The sequence below is a fragment of the Enhydra lutris genome, unplaced genomic scaffold, assembly GCF_002288905.1.
Source record: "Enhydra lutris kenyoni isolate GAN:26980312 unplaced genomic scaffold, ASM228890v2 scaffoldscaffold21, whole genome shotgun sequence".
In the NCBI taxonomy this organism is placed as follows: domain Eukaryota; kingdom Metazoa; phylum Chordata; class Mammalia; order Carnivora; family Mustelidae; genus Enhydra; species Enhydra lutris.
Window position 1 is genome coordinate 76889532 of NW_019154105.1, and position 24017 is coordinate 76913548.

The following is a 24017-nucleotide window of genomic DNA, read 5'->3' on the forward strand; positions in this document are numbered from 1 at the left end:
GCATTAAGGATTTTTTTGGTGGAACTCTTTGTGAGGATTTTCAGTTTTGCAGCAGTTTATAAGTGATTGGCAATGAGTCGTGCAGAACCCTACAACTCTGAAAGCATACAGCATTGCACTTGGCAGAGATAGATGCTGTACTTCAAAAAACTTCATGAGCTAAAAATGCAAATTAGCATAATAGTTTTCTGACATCAAATTAATTTAATAAGTTGCTGAATATTCAAAAACGAGATAAAATATAGAACATACTTTGTTAAAATACAAAATTTATCTAAATTACAGCTTTCTACATACCACTTAATTTGTTTTATATTTGTATGCCACATGGTACTGGTGACGTTTCTGTTTGTATTTTATATACACATTTATAGTCATTCCTTATAAGGGGAGTGAAATATGAGTCATCTGAGTATCCTTGAAAACTCTGGAAAAGTAGGATGTAGTCTTTTGCAAAAGGACATTTGTTCCAGTTTATTTGCAAATGTAATGCTAAGCCAGTAGTGCTGGTAAAAGTCTCCTTAGAGGGGTGCCTGGGTGGCATCCTGGGATTGAGCCCCACATTGGGCTCTCTGCTCAGCAGGGAGCCTGATTCCTTCTCTCTCTCTCTCTCTCTCTCTGCCTGCCTCTCTGACTACTTGTGATCTCTCTCTGTCAAATAAATAAAATAAAAATAAAATCTTTAAAAAAAAAAAAAAGTCTCCTTAGAGGTAGTCTTCAACAGGCTAGCGAACCACCAGAGGAAAGAAATATGTCATTCATTAATGATATACCACAGCTTATATCTGTGTTAGTCCATAACCACGAAACTTCAATGCCAGCTTCAAGGATGTGTGAGGTGGACTGTCACACAGGGTTCTATATTCAGAAGGGTTTGATTTGGATTAACGCCCCACTTATTGCCATCTTAAAATTCTACTACTTTTTGAACATGGGGCTCTACACTTTCAGTTGGACTGGGCCCCTAAAATTCTGTATCTAGTCCTGCCTGGTTTTGATATGCCCAAGTTTTAAAATAAAAAATGATCAAGCAATATAGCCAAAGGTTATAATTTAAGGGCAAAAGGATGAGAAAGGATGAACACATTCAATATTGCCCATTAAGTAAGATGAAAGTTAGTATTTGTATTATGATCTATGAAGTAAACTTCTTATAATGGTGTTTTGTTTTTGTTTTTGTTTTTGTTTTTATTTTTGTTTTTGTTTTTGTTTGAGTACAGTTGACACACACTGTTACATTAGTTTCAGGTGAACAACATAGTCATTAAACTTCTCTGTATGTTATGCTATGCTCAACACAGGTATAGCTACCATCTGTCACCATATAGCACTATTACAATACCATTAACTATATTCTCTATTCTGTGCCTTTTATTTCCATGACTCATTCATTCCACAACTGAAAGTAGACTGATAAGAAAAGCATATATGCTAGGTTCTTGAATACCATTGTTGTCAGGAGGAGTGATACATTTATAAAACGTATCTTGATTTTTTTTTCTGTTATTTATAGAAATGGTCTTACTTTATTTTTTATATATTTTCTGTAATATAGTAAGGATTTTTAGTAAACATTTCATTAACTAAATATTTATTAATGAATTGTGTATTAATTTACTAGGTTTGCTAAAAAAATACCTCAGACTGAGTGCTTTAAGCAACAGAAATATATTTTCTCGCATATTTGGAGGCTAGAACTCCAAGGTCAAGATGTCAGCAGATTTGGTATCACCTGAGATCTTTCTCCTTGCTTGTTTATGGATACTTTCTTTTTATGACCTCACATGATCTCTCTGGGTCAGAATTTCCTCTTATAAGAACACTAGTCAGATTAAATTAGAGTCTACACTTATGGGCTTATTTTAACTTAATCTCCTTCAAAAAGGCCTTATCTCTAAATACAGTCAAATTCCATAGTATGGGAAATTAGATCTTTATCATGTGATTTATTCTGGGGGGAACACATGCAGTTCATAACAACTTCTATGTGGCAGAAAGTTTTTATGACCTATAAATGGAAAGAATATAATAGTGGATATAGACCAATATAATATTAAAGACTATGAAAAGCCAGAAATGTTCTGTGAGGTGGGCATACAATAGAGGAAATAATTATTTGTCTTGGTAGATCTAAACAAGACAGTTCCAGAAGACAGATGAATACAAATACATCAAATAGGAAAAACATTCTGCGTAGTAGAATTTATAGGAGGAAAGGCAGAGTGTGAAAGCATTTTTTTTTAAGATTTTATTTATTTATTTGACAGAGACACAGCAAAAGAGGGAACACAAGCATGGGGAGTGGGAGAGGGAGAAGCAGGCTTCCTGCTGAAAAGGAAGCCCAATGCATGGCTTGATTCCAGGATGCTGGGATCATGATCTGAGCTGAAGACAGACACTTAATGATTGAGCCACCCAGGCACCCTGGCATTTGAATTTTTATATGAGTGGCAGTAGATACTCTTTGATTAAAAAATATACTATAGGTCGGGGTGCCTGGGTGGCTCTGTGGGTTAAAGCCTCTGCCTTCAGCTCAGGTCATGATCCCAAGGTCCTGGGATCAAGCCCCGCATCGGGCTCTCTGCTCAGCGGGGAGCCTGCTTACCTCTCTCTCTCTGCCTGCCTCTCTGTCTACTTGTGATCTCTCTCTCTGTCAAATAAATAAATAAAATCTTTAAAATATATATATATATACTACAGGATATTTAATATATTTTATTATTATGTTAATATGTAAATACAAATCTCATGAGATGAAAAGGAGGTAAGGAATAAAATATAGGTTAGAGTCATAGTTTATTCAAAATTTACCTTGAAGTAGATTACATGCTGCAGAAATAAGAACAAGGCTATATATTCAGACACTCGTAAATTCAGAGTAAATTGATACCAATGAGTTGTGTAAAACTGTACCAATAGTTTAACAGAATGAGCCTTAGATTCTTTTCCTGAGCAACAGTACTGTGGTAGAGGTGCCATTCCTTTCAAATTCCATTGCTATTCTTTTTCAAAAGTAAGAACTTCAATTTTTAGGTTTAAAAATTGCTGCCCAAGTAAAACACTACTTCCTCTAGGTTCTCTTGCAGCTATATTTGGTCCATGCTTCAGGTTTGCTGGCTCCCGTATGGTGCTTGGTGCAGTCTCCTGGAAGAGCCCTTAAAGGAGGACTTGTGCTCTTCACCTCTGTTCCTAACCATAAAGTATAAGGCTGGCTGGTACTCCAGCAGTCAACTTGGAACATGAGAATAAAGTTATATATTAAGGTTTGTAGATTAAAGAACTGGAAGTAGCCTGGGTTCTGTAGAGCTTGTTGAACCAAGCCAATATGCCTGACTTGACTTGACTTCCTGTAGACTTCCTTTACTCTACCTGTAGATGTACTCTTTTACCTATATTAAAGGTCTATTATTTTGCATTTTCTATCACTGTAAGAGTATTGAATCTTCCTTGGGTTCACATTGTTGCAATGGTACATTAACAATGAAAAATAGCTAGTGCACAATAAGATCTTTTAGTTTCCTTATAAGTGAGGAGAGCCATCAAATTCTGCTTATTTGTAAGGTGGGATACTAGCATTATAGTAAATCACTTAAAGAAAAATAGCTTTTGAAATTGTCAAAAATATGTCCAAGTGGTAACAGAGGAAACAAAGAGATATTTAGAGTATCAGAGTCTCAGATATGAAAACATGAAACTATATATTTTTAGAAGGATTACTCCACAGATGATATAAAAATAAGTAGAAAAGTAAATTGTTAAGCAAGCAATGATTAAATGCAGTGTCTGAGTGGACAATGAACAGGAAACACATAGAAGGCACAAGGAAAACTTCAACTCCTTGGGCGACAAGGACAAGGACCAAGTCAAGGGAACAACAGCATTAAGATCATGAGCATTGAGGCACTTGGGTGGTTCAATGGATTAAGCATCGGACTCTTGACTTTGTCTCAGAGGGTCATGGTGTCAGTGTTCTGGAATCCAGCCCTGCATCAGGCTCCAGACTGGGCACAGAGCCTACTTGGGATTCTCTCTCTCCTTTTCCCTCTGCCTCTCCACACCAACCACCCCTCCCAAACACCTCTCTCCTCATGAGCATTTGAAATTTAAATTTTGTAACTGGGTTTTGGTAAGTTAGAAGATTTGACATATTTCAAGAATGGTAAATATTTTTCTAGTACTCAAGTGAATATGCGTTTGAAATATTTATAAGCATGATTTTCTAGCCAGATAATAATTCCTTTCAGTGATCCAATATTCTGAAAGCAGCCTAGTTATCATCCTACTTACTCTCTAATTTATTTAATATATGACAAAAATAATACCTCATATTTGATTAGAAACTGAAGATGAAATTTTTTAGATATATTTATTTAGATGACTGGGTAATTTATTGCTAATAAATAACCCTTGGTTTGCCCTAGAAATTGAATTATTCCACAAATACCTTACAAAATCAGTGACAGAATCCAGAAAGTCAGTGAAATTGCTTTGTAAACTATTAAATACTAAATTCAAATATGTTTATTACAATTATATTTCCAAAATGCAGTTTCTTACAATATAAGCATTAGCCAATTCGGTTGATTGGGTATTTGTGATTGTCAAATGACTCAAAGCCTGTTAAAGTGACATGGAGTATTATGAAGTGTTATACAAATGGTAGGGATATTTTTAAATACATTAATTATGATTCAGTCTGGTAGGAAATGTATCTTTTTTTCCTTTATTATTTTTTTTAAGATTTATAGGTTTTTTAAGAATTTATTTATTTGTCAGAGAGAGGGAGCACAAGCAGGGGGAGCAGCAGGCAGAGGGAGAAGCAGGCTCCCCCTTGAGTCCTGATGCAGGACTCAATCCCAGGACCCGAGGATCATGACCTGAGCCAAAGGTAGATGTTTAACCAACTGTGCCACCCAAGTGCCCTATTTTTTTTTTCTATAATGCAATATATTATATTTACCAACCTAGAAAGGGAAAATGTCACTTAATTGATCTATTCAATGGTGATGATTTACAAGATTTGGACTAAAATAGAAATATTAATACAATAATACTACTAACCTTTGGTTCAAAGGAGAAATTTTATCAACCAAGGAAAATAAAAGGGATTTTTCCATCATCTCTCTAAGGAAGTTACTGATTAAATTTTCTGCATTTACTGAAAGAAAAAGGAATCTTCAAGGAATTATTTGCAAATAAGCAGAAAAATTACCCTCTGCCTATATTTAAAAGGAAATAGGGACATTTCACCAAAAGATTTCCAAATTCAAAGACTCCTAAGTAAAAGTAAAGTGGAAAAAAAATCAAGACATAAGGGTATCAATAAACTTTTATTAAATCTAAGATTCTGCACAACATATATTAAAATAATTTTCAGAAGTAACGAAGGACACAAAAATTTGGCCAACTGAATTTCAACAAAATTAAGAAGTTCTATGCTTTAAAAACACAAGGAAGTAAAAGGACAACCCACAGATTTAGAGAAAATATTTCCAAATCATATATCTGACAGGGAATTGTATCTAGATTGTAAAAAGGACTCTTGGAACTAAACAGTAAAACACACATAACTCAATTTTTTAAAATAGATAAACTGAATAAATATTTCTCCAAAGAAGATATACAAATGACTAATAAGCACATGAGAAGCCACTATATCAGAAGCCTTAGGGAAATGCAAGTCAAAGCCACAATGAGGAAACTTCACATCCATTAAAATGGCTATAATCAAAGAGGCAGATAATAATAAGTGCTGGAGGGGGTATGGAGAAATTGAGACCCTTATAAACTGTTATGGGGAATATAAAGTAGATAAGGTTAAGATTATAAGCATTCAGGGACACCTGGGTGGCTCAGTTGATTAAGTGGCTGCCTTCGGCTGGGGTCATGATCCCAGCACCCTGGGATCAAGTCCTGCATCAGGCTCCTTGCTCGGCGGGGAGCCTGCTTCTCCCTCTGCCTCTGCTGCCACTCTGCCTGCCTGTGCTCGCTCTTTCTCTCTCTCTCTGGCAAATAAATAAATAAAAATCTTAAAAAAAAAGATTATAAGCATTCAGAGAAAATGAAATAAGAGGATAATTTGTTATAGTGAAAACATGAATAGGAATATTCGATTTTGAATGACTTTTATTGGGAATAATAAGGCAGCTAGTTTGAAATGCAGAAAACTTGGTTTTAATTTAGATAATAGAAATGATACGTAAAGAATATTCAAACTAAAGTTTAGCCTTCTCCCCAGAAAGTGCAGAATCAAAAAGAGACATATTTAAGGCCTGTGCAAATAAGAAAGAGTGAAAGCTGGAATTCAGGTCAGATTACTCGTATCTGGAGATGAATGATTGAAAAGGATTTAGTAGGATAGTTGTTAATAGAATTTTTGGTTTATTGTACCAAGCTATGGGTAACAGGGATTTGCATATTTGATGAGGTACTATAAGGTAATATTCAGAAATATGGTAGCAAAGATAATGGCAGAATACTGCTGTTCCAGTTTGTTAAGTGGATGTTTCTAAGTTGAACTTTCCAGCCCTGTTTTCTATAAATGCTCATTTGCAAAGAAATACTGTCCTAAACCTGTCTCTTCCTTGCCCAGATAGGAATTTTGGTAGATTCAGAGCTTTGCAAACTATCCAGTTTCTCTGCCAAGTTCTTGATTATATGTCAGTGGCTCAAAGCTAAAAATGGGATAATAATTAATGAGTCATCTTGACTGGTAGAAATGCTTCACAGTGATTTATACTGGTTTTGTTTACAACAAATTATTTTCAAAATTGGAAACCCTTACTTAGTTGTTTTGATTGTCAAGTTTCATGAAGAAAAACACTGCTTAGAAAAACATTGAATTTATTGGGTGTCTGGGTGGCTCAGTTGGTTAAGCAACTGCTTTAGGCTCAGGTCATGATCCCAATGTCCTGAGACTGAATCCCACATCGGGCTCCCCTGGCTCAGTGGGAAGCCTGGTTCTCCCTCTCCCTCTGCCTGCCATTCTCCCTGCTTGTGCTCTCTCTTTCTGTGTCAAATAAATAAATTAATTAATTAATAATTTGTACTGAATATTTATGTCATCAAATACTCCATTACATAACTGAAAATATCTGGAGCTTAAATTACTTATAACTTTACATTACTTATAACTTGGTTAAGAATCAATGTTCAATCTGTCTTTGAAGAAAAAAACAACTAATTTTTTTTTGTTTATTAATGTATCATAGTTACTATGCAAAGTGGAACATTTGATGGTGATAGAAGTATTACATCATAATTAAAACTGAAGTTTTTTGGACCTGAGTATTATACAGTACCTAACAAAGATGCCTTTCTTCACACTTCCCAGAGGACAATTGAAATAATGAGATAAACACATAAGAGAAATATAATTAGTACAAGTGTTTGTATTAATTAGAAACCTCTGTTTGACAAAAATACATCTTGAATGAAATTAATCAACAAAAAGACTTGAGTGACTTAACAAAACTAAATCATGAACAGGCAGAGCTAAACAAAAGTCAGGTTCAGTTGGTTAAGAGGATGTGAATAGTTGCAGGGTTTCTCCTCCATTTCTAATCAACATTGTTGTATATATTTTATTATTTTTCTTTCCTGGTAAATACAGATAGTCCAGTCGTATTTCACACATGTAACAATGACAATTGGTAGCTCTAGATTCGTATCAAGTCAGCTTAGAGACATAAAGTAAAAAACACTTCTTTCTTGAAGCATTAAGGTATAAAATACCAGTATAGACCCTGATTAACTTTGTTAAGAGTCACACTACTCAGCCTGTCTCAATCAGTGGGGTTACAGTATTTGGTCCAGGGTAGGTTACATGCAATTCATCTGAAAATGCAAGAGACTCAGAATAGCTACATCAATTTAGAAAAAGAAAGCCAAATTGGAGGACTTACATTTCCCAATTTCTTCACTTACCACAAAGCTCCAGCAATGAAGACAATATGGGACTGGCATATGGACAGACATATGACCAATGGTATAGAACTGAAAGCCAAAAAATAAGCCCCTACATTTATAGTTAGCTGACTTTCAACAAAGATGTTCAAGAAAATTCAATGGAAATGAAATTATCTTTTCAACAAATTGTGCTAAGACAACTAGTTATCCACATAGAGGAAAAAAAAAAAAGAATTTGAGGTTGAGGTTAAACTGTGCCCACACTATACCAAAAAAAAAAAAAAAAAAAAAAAGTTAAAGTGGATGGTAGGCTTAAATATAAAATTTAAAACTATAAGTCTTAGGGGTGCCTGGGTGGCTTAGTGGGTCAAGGCCTCTGCCTTTGGCTCAGGTCATGATCCCAGGGTCCTGAGATTGAGCCCCTCATCGGGCTCTCTGCCCAGCCGGGAGCCTGCTTCCCTTCCTTTCTGTCTCTGCCTGCCTCTCTGCCTACTTGTGATCTCTGTTTATCAAATAAATAAATAAAATATTAAAAAAAAACTATAAGTCTTAGAGGAGAATACAGAGTATATATTTATAATCTTGGTTTTGGCAATGACTTCTTAAATATGACACCAATAGTGACAGCAAAAATAGGAAAGAATAACAAAGTAGACTTCATCAAAATTAACTACATTTTATCTTCAAAGAACACTATCAAGAAAGTGAAAAAATGACCCATAGTCTGGGAGAAAATAATTGTAAAACGTGTGTGTGTGTATGTATGCCAATAGAATTCTATCCAGAATAAAAAAATGTCTTACAACCCACCAATAAAAAGTCAACTCAGTTAAAAATGAGCAAAAAAAAAAAAGAACAAAAAATCAGAAGAAACATTTTTCTAAAGAAGATATACATATGGCTAATAAACTCATGAGGAAGAGTCATTAGGGAAATGGACATCAAAACTACAATGAGATATGACTGTATACCCACCAAGACATCCATAATAAAAAAAATAATAATAATAAATGTATAATTTTTTTTTTAAAAGTCTTGGCAAGGATGTGGAGATCAGAACCCTCCACTTTGTTGAAGGGAAAAAAAAATGATTCACCTATGTTGAAAAACAATTTGGCAGTTCCCTGAAATGTTTTAACAAAACATTTATTTATTATGATCCAACAAGATTACTCCTAGATTTATACAAGAGAAATGAAATCCTATCTACAAAGCCTATATATGAATTTTCATAGTGGCATTATTCACAATGGTCAAAAAGTAGAAACAACCCAAATACCCATCAAGAGATGAAGAGATAAACCCTTAGTATACTTATAAAATGGAATAATAATCATCAATTGAAAATAAAAATTATGGACACATGTTACAACATGACTGATCCAAAAAACATTATGCTCTGTGTAAGAAGCCAGGCACAAAAAGAACACACAATGTAAAATTCCAATTGTATGAAATTTCAAAAGAAGGTAAATATAAAGAGGCAGAAAACTAGAGATTAGTGATTGCCTAGATCTCTGAGCACATTTTTTAGGGTGAAGGAAATGTTGTAAATTTATATAATTATAATGATTGTACAACTCTATAAATATTCTACAATTTATTGCACCATACATTTAAATAGTTGAAATTTATGGTACATTAATTCTAACTCAATAATGCTGTTTTTAAAAAGGCTGAAGAGATCTAAATGAAACATTATTTCTAATATCCTTTGCCACCAGAATGTGCCAATATGCTACAAAAATACCACTTCAAATTCATTGACTTAAAGTAATAACTATTATTTTCAGTCATGAGTCTGTAGGCCAATTTTTGTGTATCTTCATGTCTCAGGTTGGCTCATTAGTGCGTCTTTACTCAGCTACTTCCAGCTAGGTGGCTGAATAAATGTCTGTAGATCTTGGTTGTGTGCTCAACGTTGTGGGGTGGGGGGAGAGGTGACTAGCTTTCAGCTTCTATAGAATTGTCTTAAATTTGCTTTATTTTTCCTTCTGCAGGTAGTACAAGCACAATTTAATAATAGAGAGGGGTGAGTACAAAGAAAAGGGTAAATGCATGAACAGTTTTCAAGTTTCTTCTTCACTCAGAACTGCATACATCTCATTGGCCATGAGGCAGATCACATGACTAAATTCAGAAACAAGGGGTTAAGAAAATTTACCCAACTTTCTGATAGAGGAATAAAGGAAGCCACTCTGTAACATAATAAAAACTAATGATAAAACTGGAGAAGTAGACAATCCAGCAATTGCTCTACTGGATATTTACCCAAAGAGCACAAAGTCTTCCTACTTGTCAAGATGAGCACTGGGTGATGTATGGAATTATTGAAATACAATATTGTATACCTGAAACTATTGTAACACTGTATGTTAATTGGAATTAAATAAAAATTAAAAAGAAAAACATACTGGAGAGATAGGATCTTGGCTATTGTAAGTAATGCTGCTCTAAATATAAGGATGCATGTATTCCTTTGAATTAGTGTTTTTGTGTTCTATTATTAAATTATGTTCTCTCTCTAGAACACACACACACACACACAATGTAAAAAGAGTAAAAAGGCAAAATCATGTACCATAGTGGTCATTTCCAGGGAGAGTAACCAGGATGAATTTTAGTTTTTATTAGACTTCGATTTTATTTATTTATTTATTTATTTATTTACTTTAGATTTACTTATTTATTTATTTGACAGAGAGAGAGAGAGAGAAACAGTGAGAGAGGGAACCCAGGCAGGGGGAGTAGGAGAGAGAGAAGCAGGCTTCCCACTGAGCAGAGAGCGTGTTGTGGGGGTCCATCCCAGGACCCTGGGATCATGACCTGAGTGGAAGGCAGAGGCTTAACAACTGAGCCAACCAATTGCCCTTATACTTCAAACTTTTGTCAATAAATATATACATAAACATATATATACATATGAAATAGAAAATTTTAATTTTAACAAAAAATAATCACTTTTTACAATCATTTTAAGTAAAAAGACTCAACATATATAATTATTCTTGGTGACTGACAAATCACCTAAAATATTAGACATGGAAAGAGCCTCAGTATTTATGAAGTTCAATAACCCAATTTACAGATAAGGAAACTGCATCAGAAAATATGAGATTTGGGGCACCTGGGTGGCTCAATAGGTTAAGCCTCTGCCTTAGGCTCAGGTCATGATCTCAGGGTCCTGGGATCCAGCCCCACATCAGGCTCTCTGTTCAGCAGGGAGCCTGCTTCCCCCCCACCACCCCTGCGCCTACACCCCATCCCTCTGCCTTCTTCTCGGCCTACTTGTGATCTCTATCTGTCAAATTAATAAATAAAACCTTAAAAAAAAAAAAAGAAAGTATGAGTTTTGACTTAGGTGGAAAACTAAAAATATTTCAACAAGATGATCTGAATTTACAAATTGTTGACTGCTTGTTTTTGTTGTCAATATTATGGCTTATTTTTCTTGTACTCTGATAAACTACTGGTATTAATTTTAATTTAGTTTATGCAAAGATAGGAGGAGTTAGCTAATAACATGAGATCCATTGTCTATATTTTCTCTCCATTATTACATTCTAATAAATTCTAGATAAGGTACAGGTTTTATATCTTGAATTTTATACTAGTATTTTAATGTATTTTCTTAGTATTCTTATAATGATGTAAGTCACACCATGTCTTAAATTGGGACATAAACCCAATCAGAAACTTAGAATATAATCCTCCATTAAAAAAAAAAATTGGTTCTGGGTCATTAAGACACTTGATAAAACATGACAATTATTAAAATCAGTGGTTATATACTAAAAACAGTAAAAGTGGTCATATAAATATGATTTTATGCATTTTACCTTTTAGAACCCACCAAGAAATTATCAACTGATTACATTTCTTCAGATCTGGTAACTCATTGCTAAAATTCTTCTTTCTATAACTTGGACATTTGAGATAGCATTTATGATTTTTCATTCAGCATTCAGAATATATTCAGCAGTAATATATTCATCCAATGATTCATTCATTCATATGTTCCAAAAATATTTATGGGATACCTATCAGGTCCCAGGCACTATGCCAAGATCTGGATCATGAACAAAACATACTTAGCTTCTACCCCATAATCCTGATAGTAAGAATTTCATAAAGAAAAATACTGTAGGGGCACCTGTGTGGCTCAGTCGTGAAGCATCTGCCTTTGGTTCAGGTCATGATTCCAAGGTCTGAGATCAAGCCCCACATGGGGCTCCCTGCTCAACACGGAGGCTGCTTCTCCCTCCTCCCTGCCTGCTGTTCTATCTACTTGTGCTCTTTCTCTAGCTCTCTGTCAAATAAATAGATAAATGAAATCATGGGGGGAAAAAAAGGAGTAAAAAATATTTGAAAAAGAAAAAATAATACTGTAGGGGCACTGAGAAGCTTAATCGTTAAGCGGCTGCTTTTGGCTCAGGTCCTAATCCTTGGGGTCCTGGAATCAAGGCGATCTGGAGTCTGGCTCCCTGCTCAGAGGGGAGCCTGATTCTCCCTCTGCCTCTGCTCCCTGCTTGTGCTTTGTCATGTGCTCTATCTCAAATAAATAAATAAGTCTTTTTTTAAAAAGATAAAAAATATATATATATTTTGTATTTGCTTAGCCAAAGAGACTTGACTTTCAGGAAAGGATTTTGGAAGGATTTTTGTTAGCTACATCTCAAAGAGACCAACACAACTTACAATAAAGATAATCACAAGTGCATATGTTTATGTGTGTGTGTATACATAATTATACTAAGCCTTTAATAACAAACTTGTAATCAAAGTAATAACATGTATTCCTAAATTTATATATATCCAATCAAATGTTTTTAAGTTTAGAATTTTATCTCGTAAGACTTGAAATGGCATTTCAATTTTGGAATTAGTATTAGAATGTTATACTTGCAATAATTAGACTTTTTATTATATTTTTTGCAAAACAGATATTGAGTGTTCTCTGAGCACAGTATCCTATGTGATACAAGTGAATTTCAACTTTGTCACCCCAGCATCTAGTACAGCTTTGATATGTTCTTTTCTCTTTATTTTTTTTTTTAATTTAAGAAATGACTGACCTGCATTCCAGGTATACCTTTGATCCTTAACATTGATGAAATTATTTATTATTGAAGCAGAGAACTAAAGTCCTTTCAAACCCTCATGCCCCTGCTATATATCCAAGAAAAAAGTTAAATCTAATCTAGAAAGTCAATTAGTTGTTTAAAGATTCCAAGTGAAAGTAGCTTTGTTCTTTGGCTTCATGATCCTTGCAGAGTTCTCTTGTCAAAGAGCACACAGGAGGTCCCATTATTTGGACTCACTTCTCTCTGAGCAATGCCCTAGGCATTGGATAATTGCTCATAAGATAAAGATCTACATTTTGAATACTACATAAATCTTTTGTGTTATATTTTACAAATTATATTTTTGTACTTTATTATCTTTGAGCACCCTATGGATATTTTTCAAAACATTTACCTCCTCTTATATTTTCAGGGATCTAAAGCATATAAAGGCTTCTCTGTTGGATGGCAACTATAGAGTTCTCATTTTAAAATATTTTCCATTCCTTGTTTTGATTTATTTCAAGTCACCTATGTATCAAATGACAAACCAGTTGGTTGCTGACCTTTAAAAAATCCCAGAGCTTTAAGAGAAAACCATAGGGAACCTGTCCAAAATACTGCTCACTTTATAATAAGACTTCAGCAGTTTTCTTTTGCAATTTGTAAGTAGGACTGTAAGCATTTTCAAAAATATTATATGCCTGGAACACATATAGTGTGTGTATACACACACACACACACACACACACACTCACTTTTATGTGATCCAGAATTCTTTTACTTCTCTGGGACTATTTGTTTACTGTTACATGTTAGTGAAAGGATAAAAAGAAAGAAATATATGCATTGATAAAATATACTAAAATTTTTTAAAAAGCTGATATCTTAAACATTAAAAATTTTGTGTTAAGAAACTAAAAGTTAAAAAAGGAGATTGACTTCAAGAATGATGAAATGAGCATCTTTCTAGGAGAAATGATCAACTCTCCTACAAAATAATAACAACTAAAATTAGCAAAACAACTAAAATTAAACATTTCAGAAATTTGTGAATTAACTGAACAACAGGGAAAAATTGAAGCATTGGTAATATGCTATACTATGGATGAACCTTGAACGTATTATGATAAGTGAAATAAAATCCCTCACAAAACCACTTATATTGTGGATACAGTTATAAGAACTGTCAGAATATACAACTCTATTGAGACAGAAAGTAGATTATCAGTTGCCAGAACCAGGAGTTGGGAGTGGGTTTGAGAATGCAAAATGTCTCCTAATGTGTATGAAGTTTCATTTTGAAATAGAAAAATGTTCTATTTTGGTGGTAGTTGCACATCTCTGAATATAATTCTTAAAAATTATATTGTATACTTTAAATAGGTGTGCAATATGGTATATAAAATATATCTCAACAAAACAGTTAAAACAGAAGGAAAAAACAAAATGATATTCCTATAACCAGCAAGACTTTAAGAACTTTATTATATGTTGTCAGGAAGCAGTACAAACTCTGCATATGGCCACTCTGCAATGCAGAATGGGGTATCTATGGGAATGCAGCTCTCACTTCCGTAACTGTTTACCTGTATTTGGTATGAATCCTCTGAACACAGTGACACTCTCTTCTTCCTTCAGTAACCCTGATGTCAACATGGCACTGATTTTTTTGTTGTTGTTCTGTCCCATTGTGAAGCTTACAGTTCTTACCCACACTGTATTGCCATGCTCTGGTTTATGTATTTAGATCCACATATCTGTTCTCTATCACTTGTAAGTTGAACTTCTGTTGAAATAATGCTTATAAAAATAGTATTCTCAGCAGACTCTGTATATAAACACTGTTATTTCTATCCCTGGACAATATAAGGAATGGAATAGAATTAGGGATTTATAGAATCTTAAAGAGCAATCTTTTATATTTCAAGACCCAGAACATTTTATACAATATTTTTATGTAAAATCATTGGGATATATTATATAAGTAGGTTTAAGAAGAATACCCACAAAAATAGGATTTGCAATATAGTCTCCCACAAAGTATTGTTTGATAAATAATTTTTAGGCTAAAAAAAGTAACCTAGGTTTAAATGTGTTTTGAGAAAAACAGATCAAACAAAAGTGAAACGCTTTTTTTTTTTCCTCATGTACTTCCATAATCATCTAAATGGAGTGAAGTGAGGGGGCACCTCGCTGGCTCAGTCAGTAGAGGATGCTAACCTTGATTACACAGTAGTGAGTTCAAGTCCTATGTTAGGTGTAGAGATTACTTAAAAAACAAATAAGTAAATAAATAAACGTAAAATAAACAAATAAGTAAATAAATGGAGCAAAGCGCATTGTGAATCTCAAGAAAGGAAATACAGTCGTTTCTCAAATGTATTTGAACACAGGAACCCTTGTCATGAACATCAGCATTATTATATGTTATAAAATGATTTTTAAAACTGTGGAAGGGAGCTTGGATGGCTCAGTTGGTTAAGCGTCTGCCTTTGGCTCAGGTCATGATCTCGGAGTGGTGGGATCAAGCCCCACATTGGGCTCCCTGCTCAGAGGGACCTCTGTCCCTCACCCTGCTTCTGCTTGCTCTCTCTCTCTCTGTGTCAAATAAATAAATAAAATATTTAAAAAAAAATGGGGGTGACTGGGTGGCTCAGTGGGTTAAGCCTCTGCCTTCCGCTCATGTCATGATCTCAGGGTCCTGGGATCGAGTCCCACATCGGGCTCTCTGCTCAGCAGGGAGCCTGCTTCCCCCTCTCTCTCTGCCTGGCTCTCTGCCTACTTGTGATCTCTCTCTCTCTGTCAAATAAATAAATAAAAAATCTTTAAAAAAATAAATAAAACTATGGAAAAATAATTTTTCATTAAATCAATTGAGTCTATGTATTTATCACTTTAATATTAATACTATAATTTATTTTCTTTTATTTAACATTGTTTGTATAAAAATAATACATTTATATTATTTTAGTTTTGTGCAAAAAGTGAAATCAGGAAACAAAATAAAACAATAGCACATTTCCTCTTCTCTTTACCTGTTCTAACCTACTACAGAATGATGACTGCTAGCAATTATTTTAGCCCTTCATTCTGCTATTCACCTTCATATTTCTAAAATGCATGCTGTATCTTATCTTCCTTTTCCTTTTTTCCTGAAATTTGGTTATTTATGTTGACTCCTATCTTCTTCAAACTTTCACTTTCTCTCCCACACACATAGTTCATCTCTTCTACATATTTTGATTGTAGTGTATGGTCAAATAAGTATCCTTTGCTTATAGTACTATAAATATGCAAATTCTACTCATAACTAACCACAAAGTAAAATAAGATTACATTTTCTTTCTTGTAGATCTTTCTGTTTATCCTGCAGCTGATGATAGTGAATGTGTGGGTGTATTTGTGTATTGCTTTGTTTTCTATATACTCTTCACCTATTTATTCAAAACTTCCAAGCTGAGCTGGAAAATTTCTTTCAATGTATTCAAACATCCAATATTCCATATATCCTTTTTATCCTTCTGCCAATCTCCATCACTTTCTCTAGAACTACCAGTTTTGTAAGCAGCTGGTCAGCCTTTCCAAATACTGCAGGTAATAATTTTACAAACTATTTTGTCCAATGTGTACCAAGCAACTTTCCAAATTGTAATTTAGAGACCCAGGCTGCTTATATTTTTGGTGCCCTCATCTTTAATTATATGACTTGCAAAGTCATTTATAAATGAAAACAGAGAATAAGAGAATCATTCACAAGAAATTTTTCTCAGCCAAGAACTATGATGTATCATTTGTACCTATATTCTGTTTGACACAACCCAGTCATATGGTCCAGTCAAACAAGAGGGTAGGAAAATACAGTTTAGATGTGGGGCAGGAAAAGGTAGAAAAACACAGATAAGAGCAGAGCACTAGCCTTCTCTGCCACCCTGAATTTCATTAAACAAAAAAATCTTAAAAAGGGGGGGTGGCGTTTGGGTGGCTCAGTGGGTTAAAGCCTCTGCCTTTGGCTCAGGTCATGATCTCAGGGTCCTAGGATCAAGCCCCACATCAGGCTGTCTGCTCAGCAGGGAGCCTACTTCCCCCTCTTTCTCCTTGCCTGCCTCTCTGTGTACTTGTGACATCTGTCTGTTAAATAAACAAATAAATCTTAAAAAAACAAAACAAAACAAAACAATACAAGCATTCCCAAAGGTGAAGCCAGTCATTTGAAAGGTGGTTTTAAGAAAGCCTCAGTCTTGTGATACCTGGGTGGCTCAGTTGGTTAAGTGGCTGCCTTCAGCTCAGGTCATGGTCCTGGGGTTCTGGGATCTAGCCCTGCATCCGGCAGCTTGCTCAGCGGGGAGCCTGCTTCTGTCTCTGCCTCTGCCTGCCACTCTGCTTGCTTTTGCTCTCTCTCTCTCCTCTGACAAATAAATAAGTAAAATCTTAAAAAATAAAAAAAGAAAAGAAAGCCTCAGTCTTCTTCAATGCCATCATTTATTTAAGTCAAGAAAGAGTAGGAGAGGAGTCAAGATGGCGGAGAAGTAGCAGGCTGAGACTACTTCAGGTAGCGGGAGATCAGCTAGATAGTTTATCTAAAGATTGCAAACACCTACAAATCCAACGGGAGATCGAAGAGAAGAAGAACAGCAACTCTAGAAACAGAAAATCAACCACTTTCTGAAAGGTAGGACTGGCGGAGAAGTGAATCCAAAGCGACGGGAAGATAGACTGCGGGGGGAGGGGCCGGCTCCCGGCAAGCGGCGGAGCAACAGAGCACAAAATCGGGACTTTTAAAAGTCTGTTCCGCTGAGGGACATCGCTCCAGAGGCTTAACCGGGGTGAAGCCCACGCAGGGTCAGCGTGGCCTCAGGTCCCGCAGGGTCACAGAAGGATCAGGGTTGTCTGAGTGTCGCAGAGCTTACAGGTATTAGAACAGGGAAGCCAGCTACAGAGACAGAGCCGAGGAGTAAGCTCTAAGCTCGGGGTTACCTTGAACCGGTTGCAGGCTCAGTCAGCTCGGAGCGCGGCCGGAGGCAGGGTGACGGCAGTAAATCGGCGCTGTTCTCTGAGGGCGCACTGAGGAGTGGGGCCCCGGGCTCTCGTCTCCTCCGGGCCGGACACCGGGAGGCCGCGATCTTCATTCCCGCCCTCCAGAACTCTACGGAAAGCGCTCAGGGAACAAAAGCTCCCGAAAGCAAACCCGAGCAGATTACTCAGCCCGGCCCCGGGTAAGGGCGGTGCAACTCCGCCTGGGGCAAAGACACTTGAGAATCACTACAACAGGCCCCTCCCCCAGAAGATCAACAAGAAGCCCAGCCAGAACCAAGTTCACCTACCAAGGAGTGCAGTTTCATTACCAAGGAGAGCAGCGGAATTCCAAAGGAGGAGAAAGCAAAGCACGGAACTCATATCTTTCTCCCCATGATTCTTTAGCCTTGCAGTTAATTTAATTTTTTTTTCTTTTTTTTTTTTAATTTATTTTTCTTCTTCTGCTAAATTTTTTTAACTTTTACCCTTTTCTTTTTTAACGTTTTTTAACTAGTTTATCTAATATATATATATTTTTTTTTCCTTTTTATATTTTTTTCTTTATTGGTTTTCTTTTTTTAATTGTTTCTTTCTTTTTTTTTTCTCTTTCTTTTTTTTTTTTTCCTTCTTTCTGAACCTCTTTTTATCCCCTTTCTCCCCCTCACAATTTGGGATCTCTTCTGATTTGGCGAAAGCATACTTTCCTGGGGTTGTTGCCACCCTTTTAGTATTTTACTTGCTCCTTCATCTGCTCTTATCTGGACAAAATGACAAGGAGGAAAAATTCACCACAAAAAAAAGAACAAGAGGCAGTACCAAAGGCTAGGGACCTAATCAATACAGACATTGGTAATATGTCAGATCTAGAGTTCAGAATGACGATTCTCAAGGTTCTAGCCAGGCTCGAAAAAGGCATGGAAGATATTAGAGAAACCCTCTCGGGAGATATAAAAGCCCTTTCTGGAGAAATAAAAGAACTAAAATCTAACCAAGTTGAAATCAAAAAAGCTATTAATGAGGTGCAATCAAAAATGGAGGCTCTCACTGCTAGGATAAATGAGGCAGAAGAAAGAATTAGCGATATAGAAGACCAAATGACAGAGAATAAAGAAGCTAAGCAAAAGAGGGACAAACAGCTACTGGACCATGAGGGGAGAATTCGAGAGATAAGTGACACCATAAGACGAAACAACATTAGAATAATTGGGATTCCAGAAGAAGAGGAAACAGACAGGGGAGCAGAAGGTATATTGGAGAGAATTATTGGAGAGAATTTCCCCAATATGGCAAAGGGAACAAGCATCAAAATCCAGGAGATTCAGAGAACCCCCCTCAAGATCAATAAGAATAGGTCCACACCCCGTCACCTAATAGTAAAATTTACAAGTCTTAGTGACAAAGAGAAGATCCTGAAAGCAGCCCGGGAAAAGAAGTCTGTAACATACAATGGTAAAAATATTAGATTGGCAGCAGACTTATCCACAGAGACCTGGCAGGCCAGAAAGAGCTGGCATGATATATTCAGAGTACTAAACGAGAAAAACATGCAGCCAAGAATACTATATCCAGCTAGGCTATCATTGAAAATAGAAGGAGAGATTAAAAGCTTCCAGGACAAACAAAAACTGAAAGAATTTGCAAGTACCAAACCAGCTCTACAGGAAATATTGAAAGGGGTCCTCTAAGCAAAGAGAGACCCTAAAAGTAGTAGATCAGAAAGGAACAGAGACAATATACAATAACAGTCACCTTACAGGCAATACAATGGCACTAAATTCATATCTCTCAATACTTACCCTGAATGTTAATGGGCTAAATGCCCCAATCAAAAGACACAGGGTATCAGAATGGATAAAAAAACAAAACCCATCTATATGTTACCTACAAGAAACTCATCTTAAACCTGAAGACACCTCCAGATTTAAAGTGAGGGGGTGGAAAAGAATTTACCATGCTAATGGGCAACAGAAAAAAGCAGGAGTGGCAATCCTTATATCAGATCAATTAGATTTTAAGCCAAAGACTATAATAAGAGATGAGGAAGGACACTATATCATACTCAAAGGAACTGTCCAACAAGAAGATCTAACAATTTTAAATATCTATGCCCCTAACGTGGGAGCAGCCAACTATATAAACCAATTAATAACAAAATCAAAGAAACACATCGACAATAATACAATAATCGTAGAGGACTTTAACACTCCCCTCACTGATATGGACAGATCATCCAAGCAAAAGATCAACAAGGAAATCAAGGCCTTAAATGACACACTGGACCAGATGGACATCACAGATATATTCAGAACATTTCATCCCAAAGCAACAGAATACACATTCTTCTCTAGTGCACATGGAACATTCTCCAGAATAGATCATATTCTCGGTCCTAAATCAGGTCTCAACCGTTATCAAAAGATTGGAATCATTCCCTGCATATTTTCAGACCACAATGCTCTAAAGCTAGAACTCAATCACAAGAGGAAATTTGGAAAGAACCCAATTACATGGAGACTAAACAGCATCCTTCTAAAGAATGAATGGGTCAACCAGGAAATTAAAGAAGAGTTGAAAAAATTCATGGAAAGAAATGATAATGAAAACACAACGGTTCAAAATCTGTGGGACACAACAAAGGCAGTCCTGAGAGGAAAATATATAGCGGTACAAGCCTTTCTCAAGAAACAAGAAAGGTCTCAGGTACACAACCTAACCCTACACCTAAAAGAGCTAGAGAAAGAACAAGAAAGAAACCCTAAACCCAGCAGGAGAAGAGAAATCATAAAGATCAGAGCAGAAATCAATGAAATAGAAACCAAAAAAACAATAGAACAAATCAATGAAACTAGGAGCTGGTTCTTTGAAAGAATTAATAAGATCGATAAACCCCTGGCCAGACTTATCAAAAAGAAAAGAGAAAGGACCCAAATAAATAAAATCATGAATGAAAGAGGAGAGATCACAACGAACACCAAAGAAATACAGGCAATTATAAGAACATACTATGAGCAACTCTACACCAACAAATTTGACAATCTGGAAGAAATGGATGCATTCCTAGAGACACATAAACTACCACAACTGAACCAGGAAGAAATAGAAAACCTGAACAGACCCATAACCAGTAAGGAGATTGAAACAGTCATCAAAAATCTCCAAACAAACAAAAGCCCAGGGCCAGATGGCTTCCCGGGGGAATTCTACCAAACATTTAAAGAAGAACTAATTCCTATTCTCCTGAAACTGTTCCAAAAAATAGAAATGGAAGGAAAACTTCCAAACTCATTTTATGAGGCCAGCATCACCTTGATCCCCAAACCAGACAAGGATCCCATCAAAAAAGAGAACTACAGACCAATATCCTTGATGAACACAGATGCAAAAATTCTCGCCAAAATACTAGCCAATAGGATTCAACAGTACATTAAAAGGATTATTCACCACGACCAAGTGGGATTTATTCCAGGGCTGCAAGGTTGGTTCAACATCCGCAAATCAATCAATGTGATACAACACTTTAATAAAAGAAAGAACAAGAACCATATGATACTCTCCATAGATGCTGAAAAAGCATTTGACAAAGTACAGCATCCCTTCCTGATCAAAACTCTTCAAAGTGTAGGGATAGAGGGCACATACCTCAATATTATCAAAGCCATCTATGAAAAACCCACCGCAAATATCATTCTCAATGGAGAAAAACTGAAAGCTTTTCCGCTAAGGTCAGGAACACGGCAGGGATGTCCGTTATCACCGCTGCTATTCAACATAGTACTAGAAGTCCTAGTCTCAGCAATCAGACAACAAAAGGAAATTAAAGGCATCCAAATTGGCAAAGAAGAAGTCAAACTATCACTCTTTGCAGATGATATGATACTATATGTGGAAAACCCAAAAGACTCCACTCCAAAACTGCTAGAACTTGTACAGGAATTCAGTAAAGTGTCAGGATATAAAATCAATGCCCAGAAATCAGTTGCATTTCTCTACACCAACAACAAGACAGAAGAAAGAGAAATTAAGGAGTCCATCCCATTTACAATTGCACCCAAAACTATAAGATACCTAGGAATAAACCTAACCAAAGAGACTAAGAATCTATACACAGAAAACTATAAAGTACTCATGAAAGAAATTGAGGAAGACACAAAGAAATGGAAAAATGTTCCATGCTCCTGGATTGGAAGAATAAATATTGTGAAAATGTCTATGCTACCTAAAGCAATCTACACATTTAATGCAATTCCTATCAAAGTACCATCCATTTTTTTCAAAGAAATGGAACAAATAATGCTAAAATTTATATGGAACCAGAAAAGACCTCGAATAGCCAAAGCAATATTGAAGAAGAAAGCCAAAGTTGGTGGCATCACAATTCCGGACTTCAAGCTCTATTACAAAGCTGTCATCATCAAGACAGCATGGTACTGGCACAAAAACAGACACATAGATCAATGGAACAGAATAGAGAGCCCAGAAATAGACCCCCAACTCTATGGTCAACTAATCTTCGACAAAGCAGGAAAGAATATCCAATGGAAAAAAGACAGCCTCTTCAACAAATGGTGTTGGGAAAATTGGACAGCCACATGCAGAAAAATGAAATTGGATCATTTCCTTACACCACACACGAAAATAGACTCAAAATGGATGAAGGATCTCAATGTGAGAAAGGAATCCATCAAAATCCTTGAGGAGAACACAGGCAGCAACCTCTTCGACCTCAGCCGCAGCAACATCTTCCTAGGAACATCGCCAAAGGCAAGGGAAGCAAGGGCAAAAATGAACTATTGGGATTTTATCAAGATCAAAAGCTTTTGCACAGCAAAGGAAACAGTTAACAAAACCAAAAGACAACTGACAGAATGGGAGAAGATATTTGCAAATGACATATCAGATAAAGGGCTAGTGTCCAAAATCTATAAAGAACTTAGCAAACGCAACACCCAAAGAACAAATAATCCAATCAAAAAATGGGCAGAAGACATGAACAGACATTTCTGCAAAGAAGACATCCAGATGGCGAACAGACACATGAAAAAGTGCTCCACATCACTCAGCATCAGGGAAATACAAATCAAAACCACAATGAGATACCACCTCACACCAGTCAGAATGGCTAAAATTAACAAGTCAGGAAATGACAGATGCTGGCGAGGATGCGGAGAAAGGGGAACCCTCCTACACTGTTGGTGGGAATGCAAGCTGGTGCAACCACTCTGGAAAACAGCATGGAGGTTCCTCAAAATGTTGAAAATAGAACTACCCTATGACCCAGCAATTGCACTGCTGGGTATTTACCCTAAAGATACAAACGTAGTGATCCGAAGGGGCACGTGCACCCGAATGTTTATAGCAGCAATGTCTACAATAGCCAAACTATGGAAAGAACCTAGATGTCCATCAACAGACGAATGGATAAAGAAGAGGTGGTATATATACACAATGGAATACTATGCAGCCATCAAAAGAAATGAAATCTTGCCTTTTGCGACGACATGGATGGAACTAGAGGGTATCATGCTTAGCGAAATAAGTCAATCGGAGAAAGACAACTATCATATGATCTCCCTGATATGAGGGAGAGGAGATGCAACATGGGGGGTTAAGGGGGTAGGAGAAGAGTAAATGAAACAAGATGGGATTGGGAGGGAGACAAACCATAAGTGACTCTTAATCTCACAAAACAAACTGAGGGTTAATGGGGGGAGGGGGGTTGGGGGGGTGGGATTATGGACATTGGGGAGGGTATGTGCTATGGTGAGTGCTGTGAAGTGTGTAAACCTGGCGATTCACAAACCTGTACCCCTGGGGATAAAAAGATATTATATGTTTATGAAAAATAAAATTAAAAAAAAAAAAAAAGAAAGAGTAAAGCAACATCTGCAAAGTTTCACATGTAAGAGACTATGACACCTGAATTTCATAATAATTTGAGACTAAATTGAAAACCAAGACACATTTGCAAATACACAGATTCCAAACTCTTTGATTTAGTCTTTGGGCAAAGTTCATTAGAAGATGTATATG